Genomic DNA, 6,120 nt, shown 5'->3' on the forward strand with positions numbered 1-6,120 from the left:
TGAATCTAACTAAAAGTACAACGAAGCCTAGACCCAGTTCTGTTCAGCTAGACTAGATCAACCCAGCCTCTCCTGGGCTTGACAATATAAACAATACATTGCCCCCAGGTCAGGACCGCCCATCATGCCCTCATCCGTCATAGGTCTTCCGTTTAGGAAGACAACTGTGAGACGAATCCCGTGGTTGCATTTCCCTTTCTCTTCTGATCAGTACAGAATTTCAGAGTCCTTTCTCTCGGTGGTGACAATATTTTTTTTTAATTTTTAAACCTTTATTTATTTTTGAGAGAGAGAGAGAGAGATAGAGACAGAGACAGAGTGCAAGCACGGGAGGAAGAGAGAGGGAAACATAGAATCCAAAGCAGGTTCCAGGCTCTGAGCTGTCAGCACAGAGCCCGATGCGGGGCTCGAACTCACAAAACGGCTGGTTCATGACCTGAGCCAAAGTCAGACGCTTAACTGACTAAGACACCCAAGGCGCCCTTCAGTGGTGACATTTTTAAAAATCTCATGTTTATTTGTTTTTGAGAGAGAGAGAGCACACACACTGGTGCATTTGCAGGGGAAGGGAAGAGAGAGGGAGACAGACGATGCAGGGCTCAAACGCATGGACCCTGAGATCATGACCTGAGCCAAAGGCTGATACTTAACTGACTGAGGCACTCAGGAGCCCCAGTGGTGACGTTTTAAAACAAAGAGTGAGTTGTGTGTAGAAGACTGTCTGGAGCTTTATCCCCCAAAACATAGTTATCTGTGGGTGGTTATCTATGCGTGATGCGTTTATGGGTGATTTTTATTTTCTTCTTTTGGTTTATTATGTTTAATGATTTTCCCTAAAAAACTAAGATGCATGGGTAGTTTTTTAATTTTTTGTGTGTGTTTAGTTATTTTTGAGACAGAGAATGAGCAGGGGAGGAGCAGAGACAGAGAGGGAGACACAGAATCTGAAGCAGGCTCCAGGCTCTGAGCTGTCAGCACACAGATCGACGTGGGGCTCGAACCCATGAACTGCGAGATCAGGACCTGAGCTGAAGTCGGACACTCAACCGACTGAGCCACCCAGGTGCCCCTGCATGGGTTGTTTTTAAATGTTTAAGAGAGATAAACATAGTACATTATGTTTTAAAAATATCTTTTGACAAAGGACAATGGTAAACAAAATCAAAATCAAATGATAGCCGGGTCCTATGGCTTCTAATCACAAGGAAATATTTTTCTCCTTTTTCCTTGCTTTTTACTTTTTTTGACTCTATATGAGGAAATGAATATTAGCTGAGCCAATTGTAGTAATCACTCCACAACATACGTAATGAAACCATCATGTTGCGTGCCTTAAGCATATACAGTGATGTATGTTAATTATTCCTCAATAAAGTTGGAAAAAATAAAAACCTAAAGGTGAATAAGAAGAAAAATGGTAGCTGGGAAAAATGTCCACAACGCATAATGCTTCCTATCCAACTCAATACAATAGAACAAGCAAGGCCCACAAGGGGAAACCCAAACGGCCAATGAGCATATGGAAAGATGTTTATCCTCACCAGTAGGTAGGAACGTGCAAAATACAATAATAGGGAGATGCCATTTTTCCCACCCTTCAGACTGACAATTGTTTTTAATTTCTCATTGAAACCTCTGTAACATTCTGTGCTGGCAAGCACTCTCCCACATTGCCGTTAGAATGGGAATTACTACACTTACCTGGAAAGCAAGCTGGTCATGGCTTTTGCAACTTCACATACACATGACCTTTGACCCAGCAACCCTGCCTTTAGGAAAAGGTCTTATTGAGGGGGGGAGAGGAAATACTCACTCATAATGATCTATTTTTTTTAAGTTTATTTATTTGTTTTGAGAGAGAAAGCATGCAAGCAGGGGAGAGGCACACAGAGAGAGAGAGAAAGAGAGAGAGAGAGAATCTTTTTTTTTTTTTAATTTATTTCTAGGAGAGAGAGAGAGAAAGACAGCGTGAGCAGGGGAGGGTCAGAGAGAGAGGGAGTCACAGACGGAAACAGGCTCCAGGCTCCGAGCTGGCAGTCAGCACAGAGCCCGATGCAGGGCCCGAACCCACAAACACGAACCGCGAGATCATGACCTAAGCGAAAGTCGGACGCTCAACCGACTAACCCACCCACGCGCCCCCGAGAGAGAGAGAGAATCTTAAGCAGGCTCCATGCTGACAGCCAGGAGCCTGATAGCTCATGACCACAGCCAAAACCAAGAGTCGGACGTTTAACCCACTGAGCCACCCAGGTGACTCCATAATGATCTATTTTAAAGAATACTTATTGTAGCATTATTCCTAAAGGTGAAAATCTGGAACCTCCCAGAATATTCACCAAATGGAGATTGAGTAAATGCTCGTAGATCTATACCATGGATTACTACGACGCTATTAAAGAATGTGGCTTAAATCATGGAAAGAGCCTAAATGTCCATCAACTACGAATGGATCAAGAAGATGTGGTTTATCTATACGATGGAATACTACATGGCAATGAGAAAGAATGAAATCTGGCCATTTGGTAGCCACATGGATGGAACTTGCGGGTGTTACGCTAAGCGAAATAAGTCAGGCAGAGAAGGACAGATACCATATGTTTGCACTCACATGTGGAACAGGAGAAACTTAACAGAGGACCATCGGGGAGGGGAAATGGGAAAAAATAGTTAAGGAGAGAGAGGGAGACAAACCAGAAGAGACTCTTAAATACTGAGAACAAACTGAGGGTTGATAGGGGTGGGGGACAGGGGAAAAAAGGTGATGGGCATGGAGGAGGGCACTTGTTGGGAGGAGCACTGGGTGTCATATGGAAACCAACTTGACAATAAACTATACTTCAAAAAAAAAAAAGAATGTGGCTTGGCTATTTTCATCTGGAGGGGTATCCATAGCAAAGTGTTATGTGAGAAAAACAAACTGCATACAATTGTATACAGTGTTTTCCCAATTCTAAAAAGTCACAATAATATGTTCCTGTGTTAACTTGGGGAAGATGTAAACAGATACACAATAGGTCATCACTGGTTGCCTTCGAGGAGCAGAGGTAGAAATGCAGAGAGGAGAAAGATGCTTACTTTTCCCCCTTCTTTCTTCATTTTACTAGTTATAAAGAACATGTGTGAGTTTTCTAATTTTGGAAAAGGAACTTAATGGAAGACTTTAAGAACTGAAGAATATGTACCACACATTCTTATCTCTCTGGAAGCCACAGGCTCAAGATTTGTGTCCCTCCTGATGATGGAAGGAATTCATCCTCTTCTGGGATGATTTGCAGCCAATAAGTTTCCTCAGGTAGCCAGATTATCAGACTGATCTTTGGAGATATGTTATTTTCACACTTTCATTTCTGGAAGAGGCTGACAGTCTGGTCTTTCTATCATGAGGCTAAATGGACACAGCTTCTCTGCCTAAGTCATGCCATGCTACCACACACATCCCGTGATTCCAGGAATTAAGGGCGTGTTATAGTTCCTTCAGAAGGAGTTATCAATACTTGGCAAGAAAGAAGGGATTTCTTCTTGCCCAACGTGGGGCTCAAACCCACAAGCCGTGAGATCATGATCTGAGCCAAAGTCGGACTCCCAACCGACTGAGCCACCCAGGTGCCCCGAAAAGGCATAGACTTTTACTGGTCTGGGAATGGTTAGATGCTAAATTGGGGGCCTCCCAAAGTGAGCATGGGATGAAGATTTGAGAACCATTCAAATAGGGTCTTCCTAATTCCTCTTAGTCTTGTGCCAATCCCCTTGTTTACATTAGCCACCATGATAGTTTGGTTGGATCAAAGAGCTGTACAACTGAAGGATTTAAACTGTCACTGTGTTTGCCTATTACACTTCCCTATATCTCTTCTAAAGATGCCAAAGCCTGCCATATGCCCATTAGTTACAAAGGGCTTTATAGCTGTCATAACCATCAATGGAACTTGGCATCCAGCACCTAATTAGGAGAAAGAAATCAACGAGCATCTGGGTGGCTCCATTGGTTAAGTGTCCAACTCTCAGTTTCAGCTCAGGTCATGATCTCTTGGGCTTGTGGGGTCGAGCCCTACATTAGGCTCCATGCTAAGTGTAGAGCCTGCTTAGGATTCTCTCTCTCTCACTCTCTCTCTCTGCCCCTCCTCCACTTGCTCTCAATCTCTCTCTCTCTCTCTCTCTCTCCACATAAATAAATAAACTTAAAAGAAAGAGAGAGATAAGAAACCAAGAGAAACTCTAGTTGAAGGCTGCTCTGTCTTTGTGTGGGGAAAAATAAATATATGTGGGCTTAACATTGGTCAAACTTCTCTCAAAACTATGGAATCCTGGGGCACCTGGGTAGCTCAGTTGGTTAAACATCCTGGGGCACCTGATCGGCTCAGGTCATGATCTCACAGTTCGTAGGTTTGAGCCCAGAATCGGGCTATGTGCTGACAGCTCAGAGCCTGGAGCCTGCTTTGGATTCTGTGTCTCCCTCTCTCTCTGCCCCTCCCATGCTCATGCTCTGTCTCTGTCTCAAATGTAAATTAAAAACATTAAAAAAAATTTTTTAAACAAAAGAAAACTATGGAATCCTGAGGGAAAGCAGTGATATTATTCTATTTGTTTCTTTCCCGGGGATAAGGAGCAAAAATCACTTTTCTCTGCTTTGTAGTAATCAACAAATCAAACGGGCCAAACCTTTCTTATTGGCCAACCAAGAACCACTACCAGATTCCTGTTTGATAAAGTCATTCACTGTATCGTGGGTCCTATGCCTTTCATCTGAGGACAGAGGCTGGAAGGGAAGAAAAGGCATAGACTTTTTTTAAAAAATGTTTTTTATGTATTTCTGAGAGAGAGAGAGAGAGAGAGAGAGAGAGTGTGAGCAAGGGAGGGCCAGAGAGGGAGACACAGAATCTGAAGCAGGCTCCAGGCTCTGAGCTGTCAGCACAGAGCCCAACGTGGGGTTCAAACCCACAAACCGTGAGATCATGATTTGAGCCAAAGTCGGACGCCCAACTGACTGAGCCACCCAGGTGCCCCGAAAAGGCATAGACTTTTACTGGTCTGGGAATGGTTAGATGCTAAATTGGGGGCCTCTGATGAGTCACCAAGCACCTGCTGGGAGGCAAAGATCGTTCGAACACCAATTTTTCTTACATGCTTGCTAGTTTCAGGAAAACACACCTATACCTCTTCCTCATGGATAAGAAGCACATATGAAACGGCTGCTCATACCAACCTTCTCCTCCAGGCGGTGTCTATGGAAGAGAGGAGCAGGAGGTGACTTAGCCCAGCTGCCAACCAGCCTTCAGGAAAGAGCCCATGCCTCCTCTTCATCCGCATGTTCTGAACTTACCCCAGATAAGAAGGTCAGCGGATCCCCAAGAACGACGAGAGCCTAGAACTGGTGCCCCTGGGTTCACATACAGACAACCGTGACTTGCCTCCTTAGTATTCATTCTCCCTTTGTCTGCCAGTGGCTCTAGCCTTTTGTCAGAGGACCCACCGCTCCTTCAATCAAAGCATTGCGTTCTCGTGCTCGCTTTGGCAGCACATATACTAAAATTGGAACGATACAGAGAAGATTAGTACGGCCCCTGCGCAAGGATGACACGCAAATTCGTGAAGCGTTCCATATTTTTATACAAATCAAAACCACACTGAGATACCACCTCACGCCAGTCAGAGTGGCTAAAATGAGCAAATCAGAGAACTCTAGATGCTGGCGAGGATGTGGAGACACGGGCACCTCCTACACTGTTGGTGGGAATGTAAACTGGTGCAGCCCCTCTGGAAAACAGTGTGGAGGTTCCTCAGGAAACTAACAATAGAACTCGCCTATGACCCAGCAATAGCACTGCTAGGAATTTACCCAAGGGATCCAGAAATGCTGAGGCATAGGAGCACATGTACCCCAATGTTCACAGCAGCACTCTCCACAATAGCTAAAACATGGAAAGAGCCCAAGTGTCCATCAACGGACGAACGGATCAAGCAGATGTGGTTTATCTATACCATGGAATACTACATGGCAATGAGAAACAATGAAATCTGGCCATGTGTAGCAACATGGATGGACCTTGAGGGTGTTATGCTGAGCGAAATAAGTCAGGCAGAGAAGGACAAATATCATATGTTTGCACGTATAGGAGG

At 44.4% G+C, this 6,120-nt stretch overlaps 1 non-coding gene across 1 annotated transcript; it reads left to right on the forward strand.

Moving 5' to 3' along the window:
- The first annotated feature begins 5,502 nt into the window (after positions 1–5,502).
- LOC120236908 lies at positions 5,503–5,609 on the forward strand. Its single transcript, XR_005529799.1, has one exon. It is a non-coding gene; the product is annotated as a U6 spliceosomal RNA (small nuclear RNA).
- The last annotated feature ends 511 nt before the right edge of the window (positions 5,610–6,120 follow it).

Source organism: Hyaena hyaena, unplaced genomic scaffold, assembly GCF_003009895.1.
Source record: "Hyaena hyaena isolate Hyena2069 unplaced genomic scaffold, ASM300989v1 scaffold_164, whole genome shotgun sequence".
Taxonomy (NCBI): Eukaryota; Metazoa; Chordata; class Mammalia; order Carnivora; family Hyaenidae; genus Hyaena; species Hyaena hyaena.